The sequence below is a fragment of the Saimiri boliviensis genome, chromosome Y (genome assembly GCF_048565385.1).
Source record: "Saimiri boliviensis isolate mSaiBol1 chromosome Y, mSaiBol1.pri, whole genome shotgun sequence".
In the NCBI taxonomy this organism is placed as follows: Eukaryota; Metazoa; Chordata; class Mammalia; order Primates; family Cebidae; genus Saimiri; species Saimiri boliviensis.
Window position 1 is genome coordinate 12397933 of NC_133471.1, and position 14848 is coordinate 12412780.

The 14848-nt window shown below is 51.4% G+C and overlaps 1 pseudogene; it reads left to right on the plus strand.

Moving 5' to 3' along the window:
• The first annotated feature begins 756 nt into the window (after window positions 1–756).
• Window positions 757–11990, plus strand: LOC141583009 (interleukin-9 receptor-like; annotated as a pseudogene).
• The last annotated feature ends 2858 nt before the right edge of the window (window positions 11991–14848 follow it).

Genomic DNA, 14848 nt, shown 5'->3' on the forward strand with positions numbered 1-14848 from the left:
GAGGCAGGGGAATAATCTGAACTCTGGAGCAAGGGATGCAGTGAGCTGAGATCACATCACTGCATTCCAGCCTGGGTGACAGAGTGAGACTCAGTGAAAATAAAAATCAAAAAAGTAAAAGCAAAAGTGTCTCCGTGCATTTGTGCCTAACTGCTTACAGTAGCTACTTCTGGGGGAAGGTGGAAGGGGACCCTGTTAAACATGTTTTCTTCTGTATTGTTTTCCTTCAAATGAGTCTGCATTGCTTTTATGTGTAATACTCTCCCAAAGCGTGATGTTCAGTTTGCCTTACCTGATGGAAGGAGAAACTGCACCTCTGGTTTTGGCAAAGCATACGAGAGAAGGGCACTGCTCTGCACCTGCACAGGGTCCTCACTTCCTGGGGCCAGTTTAATGCATGTCAGTGGTGTTTCTTGGGAAGAACACAGTTGACACTCACTTGGCAGTCAGTAGATAAATCACTGAAGTCTATGTCTGGCAGTCCTCAGTGTCACAGGGACTGTAAGGCTGTCATGTCTCACAGGTCCCTGGCTTACAAGATCAGCAGTGACAGACACTTCTCAGCTCTGCTTGGGAGAGCAGCTCTGCAATGTGCTTATGGTTTCAGATGTGGGTGGCCTATGTGAACTTGTCGTACAAGGCTCACATCACCAGCTGTGGCAGTTATCTCCTGAATCAGGCTGAGGGTCTTTGTTGTGCAACCGGAGACATTTGGGTGACAAGTCACCGCCAGGTTGGGGGTGCCTCAGATTTGTGATGGGACTGGGCAGATGCATCTGGGAAGGTGAGTCTGTGCTTTGGGTTACTCAGACTCTCCAGTCAGCATGAAATTCAGGAGGTCTAGAAGGACAAGTGGCCCTCCATCCATGGGCCCAGGAAGCCACTGTGGAAGCATGTCATTTTAGAGCACCACCCTACCTTTATCTCCTCTGGTGTTCTGGCATTGGATATTATTAGAGATAGCAAAATTTGCAGAGCTGACCTCAAGGATTCCAAACTAATTTCTAGACAGGTAGGGGTCATGGGTTCTCCTGTGGCCAGTGTGAACATGCTGCAACTGGTTGGAGGGAAAGGCATTGTCTTTGTCAGGCAGAATTTCTAATTATGGAAGGAACTCTGCTTCCCTGATGATTGAACTGACCTTTGTGGGGGTGAGAATGAATGAGCATACTTGGGCTCCAATTGTCATGGCCACAGGGTGGAGCTGAGGTCTAGGCCCAGGCCCGGGAAAGCCTCTAGCAAACACCAGGCATTTGGCTGTTTTACTGCAGAAGAGGAGCCAGGAGGATTGGGATACCCCACTGGACCTGTGTGTGGGGCAGCAGGTGAGGGTGGAATTCCAGATGGAGGGTCAACCCAGCCAAGCAGAGGAAAGGGAGGAGAGGGTTTGTTTTGGAAAGAGCATAGCCCTCTCAGTTCCCTGGGAAATATATAGTCTGGAGGATGTGGTCCCTGGTGGGATCCTCCTGTGCCCTCCCCGGCCCCTGCTCTACCTGTGACTTACACTGTTCTGGGCTCACCCTTTATTCAGAGTTTAGCTACATGGGGTAGATTAGTACCAAGAGTGAGTATCCTCATAACACATCTTTAAGTAACATCCCAGAGCCCTGCTTATGGATGCTGACAGCATGAACATCATCCAGAAGCAAGGGCAGCCTCTGCCAGAGTGGAGGGGTTGGAGAAAGTTTTATCAAACAGTTGAGATGGGTGCAGGGAATGCAACATGATCAGACAGGGTCTTGCCTCAAGGAGCCTCATGTAGGGACATCACACAGTGATGACCTTCAACTACATTGGGGTAGCAAGGCTGTGGGCAGAGCAGGCAACACATGGGTACCTCTTCACAAAGACAGCAGGAAGAGAATGGGCATCATTTTTCCATCTCAGCTGCAGACACCAGGAATCTGTGTCAATACCTTTACTCCAGCCCTGGCAGGGCTCCAAGTACAGGGCAGCCCACAGCTTCACAGTGGCCCAGGAAACCAGGGTAGGCAGGCTATGAGGCTCAGTAGCCATCTGGGCCAGAGCTTGACATTGAGTCCATGGAAGAAATGGGGATCTCAGAAGAGACCAAAAAGTGACCCATGGACTGAAGGCTATGACCACAGACCCAATCTGGGAGAGGCTGTGCCAGGCAGTGATGTCAGCCAGGCTCTCCAGCAGGACTAGGAGTGTCAGGGGCAGCTCTGTCCCAGGTTGCAGACACTGGGTTTCCCTCCTGCTCTCACAACCATCCTGTGAGCGCGTGTTGTTTGAGCTATGGTGAGGCCTCCCTGGTGACATCCAGGAGCAGGGAGGCTGCAGGTCGGGATGTGTGCACCTGCCCAGACTGATTGGCCCTGTGGTCCAGGATGGAGGAACGGAACTCTTCCTGCAGCCACCCCATTTATAAAGCATTGTGGTGCCTTCAGTGGGGGTGTGTGCTCAGGGTTACCTCACAGGCACTGCCCTCGGGGAGTTCACAGGCTTGTGTAGAAGCTGATGTGAATGTACCAAGTACAGAGGTATCAGGAGCCAGGTATTGGGCAGGTCCCAGGTCTCCGAGCTTCAGTTTCCTTACCTGTAGGAGTTTGGTGACCCTGCCCTACTCAGCTTACAAGGTACAGGTGTAAGATTTCAGTACAGAGGAAAAGCAGAGACCTTCCCGTCAGATAGCCATCGTGTTTGCTGTACTTAACTCTTTCCTCTTGCTTTGTAGCTCTCAGGTGTCACATGTGGATCCTGCCCTACCATCCCTCTTCCCTGTCTAGAAATGAGGACTGCTGAGCTTGGAGCCATCCCAGCAGGACTGGGGGTGTCAGGGGCAGCTCTATCCCAGGTTGCAGACACTGGGTTTCCCTCCTGCTCTCACAACCATCCCGTGACCGGGTGTTGTTTGAGCTGCAGTGAGGCCTCCCTGGTGACATCCTGGAGCAGGGAGCCTGCGGGTCAGGGTGTGTGCACCTGCCCAGACTGACTGGCCCTGTGGTCCAGGATGGAGGAAGGGAGCTCTGCCTTCAGCCACCCCATCCCACTCCTTGCTCTCAAGCCATCTGCTTCTGGGTTAGCCTATGGCCGGCCTGGCCTGATTCTACGCAGATGTGGGTGTTTCGCCACAGCTGGTGTAGCGGTCATTCTTCCTGGGGCCTAGGTCAGCTCTTAGGTGTGGCTGTTGTGCCTGGGCTTTCTTACGGTCCTGGTAATAATTCTAACCCTGCCTTCACATATCCCAAGAGCTGGCTGACTGTCTTCCCCATCTTTCCAGTAACTGCTGCAAGAAGGAACAGACACTGCTGCAGAGAATTTGCCATGGTGTTTCATGCTGTGGCTGGTGGTGACAGGCTGCACGCTCCATTCTAGGGAAGGGTGAGACTTCCTGATCATCAATCTTAATGGGGGACTGTCCTGTGGGTACCTGGATATGATGCCGGGAGTCGCGTGTAGTGGGGTTAGTGTAGTGCCCACTGTCCACTGAGGATGTTCAGGTTTCTTAAGGGTGAGCTTGATGTAGTTTGCATGCATGTCTGTTTTTATTTCTCCTTCCTTATCAATAATCAGTCTTGTATAACTAGGCTGGCCCTGCTTCCTGCCTAGGGGCTATCGGTGTAGCATCTGGAGCTGCAAATGGGGTGATAGGGCAACAGCAGCCTTCCCACACCCAAGTGCTTTCTGACACCCAGCTCCTCATCTCCAGCCAACCTCTGGCTCCCCAAGGGATCCTGGGGCTCAGGCCTCACACTTCAGCATGCGGGGCTTTGCCCTTCTGTTGGTGCTCTTCCTTGGGACAGATACCCCACTACCATCCTTGTCCACCTTCCTGGGGCAGAACCCTGGGATGGGTATTTAAGAAGACAAAAAGGAGAGAAAATATATAGAGGCTGGGCATGATGGCTCACACCTGTAATTCCAAGGCTTTAGGAGGTCAAGACAGGTGGATCCCTTGAGGTCAGGAGTTCAAAACCAGCCTGGCCAACATGGTGAAACCCCGTCTCTACTAAAAATACAAAACAATTAGCCGGGTGTGGTGGCAGATGCTTGTAATCCCAGCTACCTGGGAGGCCAAGGCAGGAGAATCACTTGAACCAGAAAGGCAGAGGTTGCAGTGAGCCAAGATTGCACCACCGTACTCCAGCCTGGACAACAGGGGAGACTCCATTAAAAAAAAAAAAAAAATCTGTAGAGGTTGTCCGTGTGACCCTAGGCTAGTCATCTCCCCTTCTCAGGACTCAGCTCCTTGCCTGTCAACGCAAGTAACCAGTTCCCCCAACCCTGACACCTCTGCGGGGGTGCAGGGGGATGGGCTGGCTGAGGCAGACGTGGAGACCTAGCTCAGTCAGAGTACAGAATCTAAGCTTGAGGGTGCACCTCACACACTGCAGTCAGAGTCTTTGGCTGGGTCAAATGGCTTTTCTGAGCTTCAGTTTCTTATGAGTAAAGCCTGGGCAATGGTGCCCAGTGTCTTTCTTTCTTTCTTTCTTTTTCTTTTTTTTAAATTGTATTTTAGGTTTTGGGGTACATGTGAAGAACATGCAAGATTGTTGCATAGGTACACATGTGGCAGTGTGATTTGCTGTCTTCCTCCCACACACCTATATTTGTCATTTTTCCCCATGCTATCTCTCCCCACACCCCACTGTCTCTCCCCTATTTCCCCCCAACAGACCCCAGTGTGTGATGCTCCCCTCCCTGTGTTGTGTTTTCGTTGTTCAACCCCTGACCATGAGTGAGAACATGCGGTGTTTGATTTTCTGCTCGTGTCAGTTTGCTGAGAATGATAGTTTTCAGGTTAATGCATGTTCATACAAAGGACACAAACTCATTGTTTTTTTTTTTTTTTTTTTTTTTTTTATGGCTGTGTAATATTCTATGGTGTATATGGGAATATATCCAAAGGATTACAAATCGTTCTACTATAAGGACACTTGCACACGAATGTCCATTGCAGCACGGTTTACAATAGCAAAGACCTGGAACCAACCCAAATGCCTGTTGATGATAGACTGGACAGGGTGTCCAGTGTCTTTCACAGGACAGTGTGAGTGCAAGTGGGGTACCCACTGAGCACTCTGCTGGGGAGCAATTCATGGGGAACACCCCTCCAGAGTGGGATGGCTTGCTCTCACAGGGCCCTCAGCCCAGTCCTTTGCAGGCTGGACCTTGGAGAGTGAGGCCCTGAGGCAAGTCATGGGCACCTGGCTCCTGGCTTGCATCTGCGTCTGCACCTGTGTCTGCTCGGGGGTCTCCATCCCAGGGGAAGGACGAGGTGAAGGCTGGGCACTGGTGTCTGTGTGAGGTGGGTGGAGAACTAGGGCATGTCTGAGGGACTGGGTTGTCCTCTGTTGAGCCCTTAGGAAAAAGTTTGGCCCAAACTGTGCTGGGGCATGTCCTCTAGGGGTCAGCCTGGACCTCAGTCTCTAGTCTCCAACATATACCTCCCTACCTTTGGCATCTGGATTGACCTTAGTCTCACTTCTTTCATCCTCTTGACACCTCTCTGAGTCTAATTGGCCCATGTACCATGAGTCAGAGCTCATCACTTCCCAGGCCTATCAGTGCTTCCCTGAATAGATTCTGGGATCATTCACTGGTGACTGCCCTGCAAAGGTGTCAGCCATCAGATCCCCCCAACCCTCCAGCTCAGCTCTGCCCTGAAGCACTTACCGTTGGCTCCCAACCATCATTGTCTCCAGGGCCAAGGGCTGAAACCTTTACCTGCCTCACCAACAACATCCTCAGGATCGATTGTGACTGGTCTGCCTCAGAGCTGGCCCAGGGCTCCAGCACCTGGCTCCTCTTTACCAGGTGAGGATGGAGGGCCATGACCACCTGGACAGGGATGAGGGAGAGGTCTCCAGGATTGCAGCAGTTGCCCCAGAACAGTGTAGCAGCCCCGTGGTTCTGATACACACCCTTTCCAGCAACCAGGCGCCTGGTGGCACACATAAGTGCATGTTGCAGGGCAGCAAGTGCACTCTACTGCTGCCACCCGAGGCGGTGATCCTGCCATCCAACAATTTCACCATCACTTTCCACCACTGCGTGTTTGGAAGGGAGCTGGTCAGCCTGGTGGACCCACAGTACCTGCCCCAGAGACATGGTGAGCAGCGGCTATAGGTCTGGAATGGACCCCTTGGTAAGAACATCCTGGCTGCCTGGTAGCTGGGGGCAAGGCCCTGCAGCCTGTGACCCCAGTGGCCCAGTGAGTGTTCTCAGTCCCTGCCAAGTGAGATCCAGGGCTGGGGGCGGGGTTGGAACCTGGGAGGCGAGGGCCCACATAGTTACTGCAGGGTCAGGGTTTTAGCATGAAATAAAGATGCAGGGCTGCTAGTTGGGGCACGGGCTGCCATTTAAGTCATGTGAAATGCTCTTCAGTCATCCCAGGAAGGACTCCAACAATATATTGGGAAGAACTTCCAGCAGTTGACTGAGAAGGAAAGGGAAGAAATATTTAGAAACCACCTAATCACGCTGTGGAGGCCAGTGGAAGTGATTGCTGTCATGTCCCGCCTGGGGCTTTACTGGACCCCGTCTTCCAGTGAGGTGTCTGGTTGGAGAGGACCTTGACCATGTCCCACGGGAATCATTCAGATTCTCAGTCTTGGGTGTGCTGATTGACAGACCCAGACCCGTGCACCTTCAGCCTCACATGGATTCACTCTGTTCCAATTAAGCTGGATCCACCCTCTGACTTGCAGAGCAATGCCAGCACTGGCCGCTGCACGCTGACCTGTATCATCAGTCCTGTCTCGGAGCCAATGACCACACTTCTCGGCTATGAGCTGGCCTTCAAGAAGCAGGAAGAGTTAACACTTTGGCTGGTTTTCTCCAGAGTCCTCTCTCCTGGGAACAGCAGCCCAGGGCAGAATCCCCACTCTACACAGGGAGACGTCAACTGATAGTGATGAGGAGGGAAGGAACTAGAACTAGGTGTGTGTGTATATACACATATACTGACATGCACATGTGTATGCTTTGTGTGCATGCATGGGAGTTAGGGTGAGTGTGCCTGTCTCTGGTGAGTGTGCATGTATGTACTTATGTGTGCACACATAGAAATGTGCACACTTATGTGTTTGCACACCCATGTTTGTGTGTTTATATGTAAGTGTATGTGCGAGTGTGCCAGTGCCTGGTGTTTGTATATGTGAGTGTGCCTGTGTGGATGGGTGTGTATGCAACTGTGGTGAGTGTGGTGAGTGTGCTCATGCATACACACATGTGCATATGAGTGTGCATGCAACTGTGATGAGTGTGAAAGCGTCCCTGTAGATGTTTGCCTGCGTGTTCATACATGTATTTGGGGCAAATGCAGCTGTGTCTGTGTGTGAGTGTCAGTGTCAAAGTATGCCTTCTCTGTGTGTGTGCACATAAATGTGGCAAGTGTTCCTGTGTGTTAACACAGGCGTGTTTATGTGTGTGTTATATGAGCACATAATAATATATTTGTGTATTCTCGATGGGTGAAGGTTGAAGCCCCACCTTCAGCCCCTGCTAACTGTCTCCACCCCCACAGTGGGCCCAGAACAGGGATCACATTGTTGGGGTCACCTGGCTTATACTTGAAGCCTTTGAGCTGGACCCTGGCTTTATTCATGAGGCCAGGCTGCGTGTCCAGATGACCATGATGGAGGATGATGTGGTGGAAAAGGAACATTATACAGGCCAGTGGAATGAGTGGAGCCAGCCTGCATGCTTCCAGGCTCTCCAGAGAAAAGGTGGGCACTGCTTTGGCTCCTGCACTTCTAGAGTCTGGGCTGGGTGTCCTCTACCCTGTTCACCTCACCCCCACACCCTTTCAACCTCCTGGAAGCCCCTCCCTGAGGCAGTCATGCCCCAGTTGACACCCTTCCTCTGAAGCTCTGAGGTCTAAATGGAGGAAGAAAACACCTGTCAACACCGGGGCTTCGTGGGAACTTGTAGTCAGTGGCACCTGTTAGGAGTGAGGTCGGCAGGGCTGTGCACCAGGGCTGGTGCTCCTGCGTGGAGGCTGGATGTGACCTCAGTGTCCTTAGTGAGAGCTGGGCTGACCCTTGTGCATTGCAGTGCTGAGAGGTCCCATGGACCTTATGACCCAACATGTGGAAGATGGGAAGAGTGAGGCCCAGGTATATGGCTCATAAACAAGGTCCTTCAACAGGTGACACAAACATTCAAGGCCCATCACAAACCTTCCACTTTGTCCCAGGGCACTAAACGGTGCACCTTTGCCATGTGGGTTTGTGGGGAGCCTCCTGGCACTGAGGCTGCTCAAAACCATGTGCCCTTCCTGCCCATAGGTCCTCTGATCCCACCCTTGGGTCACCCAGACAACATCCTTGTTGCTGTGTCTGTCTTTCTCCTGCTGACTGACCTGATCTACTTTCTGTTCAAGTTGCCACCCAGGTAGGTAGCTGGTGGGTGTGTGTGTGTGTGTGTGTGTGTGTGTGTGTGCATGCACACTTGTGTGAAAGGGTAAGGGTGTACATGTCTTAGTGTACGTGTGAAGATGTATCTCTATGTGCATGTGTGAGTGTGTTGTGGGTGGGGTATCAAGGTCCACCCCTGCCTGGTTTCTCCCTTCCCCTCCCCACTGTCAAGGTTGACAGTGGAGTGGGCTTCTCCAGTCTTCCCCGTGGGCCAGAAGAGGGTTCTCAAGTTGCCAGGGGAGAGAAGGGAAGGGGCATCTGGGGCAGAGGCTGAAGATAAGGACAGCTTGGTCCCAACTAAACCCAGAATCATGGAGATCAGGAGCCCAAGGTCCTGGTCTCCTGCCTCTAGAGGAGCTCTGTTCTTTCATCTGTTCACACATTCTATGAAAGGACATGTGGGGTATCTGGTGTGCATGGGACCCTGTTCTCACCCTGGCAGATGGGTTAGAGAACAAGTTGGACAAGGGCACTCCTTAAATAAACCATCATGCCTCATGCACCACATGCCAGGTTTCAAGAGAGGGTGCTGGGGCCGTGTCAGGGAGTAGATGTGAAAAAGAGGGTGTTGGGACAGGGGTGTTGTGGCTGGGGCCAAGTGGGAGGGCACTTGGCTTCTCCTTGGAGCAAAGGAAAGTATGAAACTGTGTGATACTACCTACTTTATCTTTTGAGGAATGGATCACTGGACAAGGGGACATGGGAGACCTTCAGGAGGCCAATGTGCACCAATAGGGTACCCATCACGAGATGATTTGGCTTGAGCCAGCCAAAGAAGTAGAGAAAGAGCAAAGAAGAGGAAATTGCAGGGTCTTAGGAGGAGAAATACAGGGGACATGTGGCTGGATGAGATATGAATGGTGACCCCTAAAGTGGGGAAAATGGGAACAGCCTTGCAGGGCAGTTGGTGAGGTCTCTTTGGACCTGCTGGGTTGGAGCCCCAGGTGACATCCTTGTGAGAGAGTCAATGGATCCTCAGCAGCAAGTCTGGTGCTCAGGGAGACACTGGGTGGCGTGGGAGCTGCAGATCTCCTGCTGATGACAAAGACGGGTTTCTGGAGGTGTTGGCGCCCTCTGTGGACTGAGGACACAGCCGGTAACTCTCTGTTCTGAACCTGCCATTGCAAGTCATGCTGTCAAGGACGTGTGCCTCTGCATAAATCAGTCCCATGTGGCCATTAGGCAAGGAGGCCCAGATGGGTCCTGACCCGAGAGTGGGTTGGGATGTGACGAGATGGAAGAGAGGCTCAGTCTCTGCAGTGACCTCAGTCCACTTGCATTGCCATAGGCCTCTGACTGGCCTCTCCTGGCCTCAAGGTGAAGAGAACCTTCTACCAGAACGTGCCCTCTCCAGTGGCATTCTTCCAGCCCCTCTACAATATGCACAATGGGAACTTCCAGGTGGGTATAGAGACCACGGCAGGGTGTGGGAGGCAGGGGTTCACTAGAACACTGGCCTGCTCAACATGTTGGCTTTCATGAGAGTTGGCGGCCAATGTGGGAGCTTTATTTATGTTTGGAGTCCTTTTTGTATATTAAGTGAATTTCGATTTATACCATGTCTCAAATGGGGAAAAATTAGCTTTATTTTTCCACTGCTGATGCCTTTTTGTTCTCGTGTCTCCAGTTCCATTGTTGATGGGAAAAAAATGTAAATGTCTCATGACTTATCTCTGTCTCCTCTGGTTTGTACCTGTCTGCACCCACCACATGCCTCACCTCCTCCTCCTGTGAAGTTGTTTGTGGGGAAGAGTCCGTGGTGGATGCACTGCCATTGGGGCTCTCACTGCCACTGGGCTCCTGCTCTGCCTAGTCCCCTGGTCCCCCTCGGATCACACTTTCCTCCCTCCCCCCCCATGTTGGGTTCTCAATCGAGGAATCAGTGAGCAACTGGGCTGGAGGTTCATGCCCTCTGGGTGGTAGGAGGGGAAGAGGAAGGGCTCCATTGGTCTCTGGTTTTTCCCTTCAGACTCCTCATTTTGGGCAGAGGACAAGAAGCAGTGAGTGCCCCTTCCTGTGGTCTGAACCAAGTTGACCCCTCTTCTCCAAAATATTCCCTGCTGGATGCCCTCAGGCATCCCTGGACCCTCTGTGGCAAGAATGTTCCCTCCATACCATGGCTCCTGCTTACTGTGCAGAAAAATCCTTTTCTCGCTCAATAAGGAGCCTAGTTTTCAAGATTTTTGTCCAAAAATATAATTTGAAACATGAACTGACACCTGGCTTCTTTCAGAGTCCCCCTCTTTTCCTAAGGTGGTAGGTGTGACTCTTAAGAACCTGGGAAGCTGAGAACAAGGCTGAGTAGGGCACAAATTGTGACGGTCACCTGGACTGTCATCCTCTTGCAGGCACCAGCCCTTCTCTAGAGAACCAGGGCACTTGCCAGGGGTTATTTAGACCCTCAGGTGGGACTCTAGTGCCAAAGGTTGGTCTCCAGAGAGTAGTGCAATGATGGAGGGTGTGGTGTGTGTGGTGCCTGGGCTGGAGACTCCTGGTCCCACCAAGGGAACAGCTTCTTTTTGGATGTAGGGGGCCTCCTGTGGCCCCACAGAAGGATTCAGTTCTGCTGGTCTTAGCCAAGTGCTTTGAATGTAACCAGTCCTGACAGCAACTCTTGTGTGTGTGTGTGTGTGTGTGTGTGTGTGTGTGTGTGTGTGTACGTGTGTGTCAGGTAGGAGTGCCCAGTCTCAGTAGCTGATGAAAGGCCCTGAGGCACATGCTGTCAGACTTTGGCTCTATCCTAGGCAGATATCACCATCTGTACCTTGGTTCAGGCTGTTGTGAGCACCAAGCCCTTTGCTTGGGGAGTAATGAGGGCCTGAAGGTACTCAGGGTTTCATGTTCAGGCTGGGCTGGCACATGGAGCAAGACACAGGTGCTGGGTGGCAAGACACACTTGGCCTCTGGGTGTGGACTTCAGGAGGGCTTCCTGGAGGGGAAGGGAGGCTGGGCTTGCCAGAAAGAAGGCAGCTGCTCCCATGATGAGTTCTGATCATGCTTCCTGAGCCCTTTCTTCCTCCCACACTCTTCCAGACTTGGATGGGGGTCCACAGGACCAGCATGCTGCTGAATCAAGACTGTGATGGCACCTCAAGAGGAGCCTTGGAACCCTGCTTCCAGGAGGCCATTGCACTGTTTACCTGTGGCCCACTTTATCCTTGAAAATCTGTGTGCCTGGAGGAAGAGCAGGAGAACACTGGGGCCAGCGTCCTGGGGAACCTGACCTCAGAGAATGTGCTGCCAGCAGGGTGTACAGAGTGGAGGGCACAGCTGCTTGCCTATCTGCCATAGGAGGACTGGACCCCCATGTCCCCCACCAGGCCAGCTCCCCCAAACTCAGACAACAGCAGCAGGAGTAGTGACTACCGTGGTGTCTTGGACTGCTACGGGGGATGCCACCCCTCAACCTTCCCTAGAAACATGCAGAGCTCTGGGCCCAACCCAACCCTGGCCTGTGGCCTTTCCCATGAGCATCACGGCCTGGAGACCCATCAAGAAGGTTCCTGGATGCTGGCTGGTCACTGCCAGAGGACTGGGCTGCATGAGGACCTCCAGGGAATGTTGCTCCCTCCTGTCTTCAACAAGTCTCAGTCCTGGACATTCTAGGTCCCTGATGCATCATGTCCATTTGGGAAAATGGACTGAAGTCTCTGGAGCCCTGGTCTGGGACTGAACCTCCTGAGAAGGGGCCCCTAGCAGTGGTCAGAGGTCCTGTCTGGGTGGAGGCTTGAGCTGGTCCCAGTGTTCTCCTGATCCTCCTTTCTAGAGATTAAAAGGGGCTTGATGGCTGTTGCAAGGTATTGATAACTGGGAGGAGGGGCCAGAGGAGGAGTGAGGGGTGGGGTTTGACCAGCCCTGGGCTTTCTGGGCTCTAGAACTAGCACATTGGATGCTCAATGACTTCTGGGGACAGCAGTGCCTTAAGGAGTGTGCCATGCATAATTTATGGGTTAGGAGAGTGTCATCACACATACGGGGGGCGGTGATCATATGCATTAAAGAATCAGGCTAACACATACATTGCGTGATTAGAAAATGGCAATAAGCTCTTCTCTGGGTGGAGACTTTATATTATCATGAGGCCAGGGGTAAGTATTATCATAAGGCCACGGTCATTCTCCTGGCCTTGTGCACCAAAGTCTCAGTCTCTCTCGCCCAGGTGATAGAGTCAACTACCTTATGGTGGGATGATGCTTCTCTTATTTTTTTCTCAGACAGTTGGCAAGGTCTAGTCAGCTAGTATGGCACCTGGAGGTTGATGCTGCAAGGTCTGGTTGTCAGTGGGCATGTATGGAACATGTTAGTGGGAGTGGGCCAAGTCCCATTTCTTTTCTGTCTCAACAGGCGTATGCTCCCTCTGAAGGTACTAAGGAAGGATCAGTTTCAGGCCTCTTCATCTTCTGTTAGTTTTTTGGCTTGTGACAGCAAAGCTCCAATCTGTTTTGTTTTGTTTTGTTTTGTTTTGTTTTGTTTTGTTTTGTTTTTGAGATGGAGTTTTACTCTTGTTGCCCAGGCTGGAGTGCAGTGGCACAATCTTGGCTCAATGCAACCTCCATTTCACCTCCCGGGTTCAAGCGATTCCCCTGACTCAGCCTCTGGAGTACCTAGGATTACAGGCACCTGCTACTGTGCCTGGCTAGTTTTCGTATTTTTAGTAGAGACGGTGTTTCAATGTGTTGGCCAGGCTGATCTCAAACTCCTGACGTCAAGTAATGCACCTGCCTTGGCCTCCTAAAGTATTGAAATTACAGGTGTCAGCCACCATGACTGGTTAAAGCTCCAGTCTTTAAATGGATTTTTCTCTGTCTGCATTTGTTTCTAAATCCCACCGCTGCCAAGTTTTATTTTATTTTATTTATTTATTTATTTATTTATTTATTTATTTATTTATTTATTTATTTATTGAGACAAAGTCTCAGTCTCTCTCGCCCAGGTGCAATCTCGCCTTTACAGCAGGAGCATAGCCCTGCTGACACAGAGCAGATCTCAGCTCACTGTGACCTCCATCTCTGAGCAATTCTCCTGCCTCAGCCTCCTGAGAGCTGGGATTACAGGTGCATGTCATCACATCCAGCTAATTTTCATATTTTTAGTAGAGATGGGGTTTCACCATATAGGTCAGGCTGGTCTTGAACTCCTGAACTCGTGATCCACCTGCCTCGGACTCCAAAAGTTCTGGGATTACAGGTGTGAGCCATCATGCCTAGCCAAATTTTCCCTTTCAAAAATCATGATCATAATGTAATAAGTCTGGCCTTAACAATTTATTCCTAACTTGATCATCTGCAAAGACACTATTTCCGTATAAGTTCATATTCACAGGTACTGGGATTAGGACTTCAACCTAGAGGGCCTGACTATTGGTTTCACACACCATAGCCTCTCCTAGTGTGTCCCATCCTCTTCCTGGGTGCTCCAGGCAGAACACAGGAGGGCCTGACTGCAGGACTTTAGGCTGGCATTGGGATGATGATCTGCCTAGCTAGGGCTGTGACCAGACTCAAATGGAAGGTGGGACCTGACTCCTTGAAATCTGGACCAGATTGCGGATGAGCTGATACAGGAAAATGGCAAAAGCACCCCTCCATTAAGACACACCCACCAGTGCCATGTGAGTTTGCCATTCCATGGTAACACCTGGAAAATACTGCCCTTTTCCATGGCAATCACCTGAAAGTTACTGCCCTTTTTCTAGAAGTGTCTAAATAACCTGCTCCTTAATTCACATATAATTAAAAGTGGATACAAATATGATTGCAGAACTGCCTCTGAGCTGCTACTTGGCTCACTGCCTATGGGGTATCCCTGCTCCATAAAGGTGTCCTCTGCTGCTGCTATGCACAGCTGCTTTGATAAAAGTTGCTGTCTAACACCACTGACTTGCTCTTGAATTCTTTCCTGGGTGGAGCCAAAAGCCCTCCTGTACTTAGCCCCAATTTCTGGACTCACCTTCCCTGAATCAAGAGTGTTCTGGTGTTGGGAGCACTCAAATTTTGAAGGTAGGATGAAATGGAGGCTGTTTTCTCTCTGGGTCCTGAGCTCCCTTGGGGGCTCTGATGCTCCCTGCAACCTGAGCAGAAAGAATTACCTGTAGCCTGAGGCCCCCAAAGGCAAAAGCCCCTTCTGGGTCCGATAGGCAGTCCTTCTACCCTGCATGCCTGCAGAGCTTCTGGGCTTTTGTGGGGAGCCTCAACAGAGCTGGATCCCAGTCTGTGGAGGTGAAGCGGGCCCCAGAATATATCTTTAGCATCCAGAGAGTGGGAGGGTATGGATGGAAGAAAGGTACAGGCATCCTCAGCTCTAATCTAACCAAGTATAAAAATACGAGTGTGAATATACTTCCTGGAGCTAGGCTCTGGGGAGTCCTGGGCTGCTTTATATATAACAGGATCTGTGTGACTCATGAAGCTCCTTGTGGGACCTGGGCTACCTCATGATCACACAAACGAACCCACAGTTGGGAT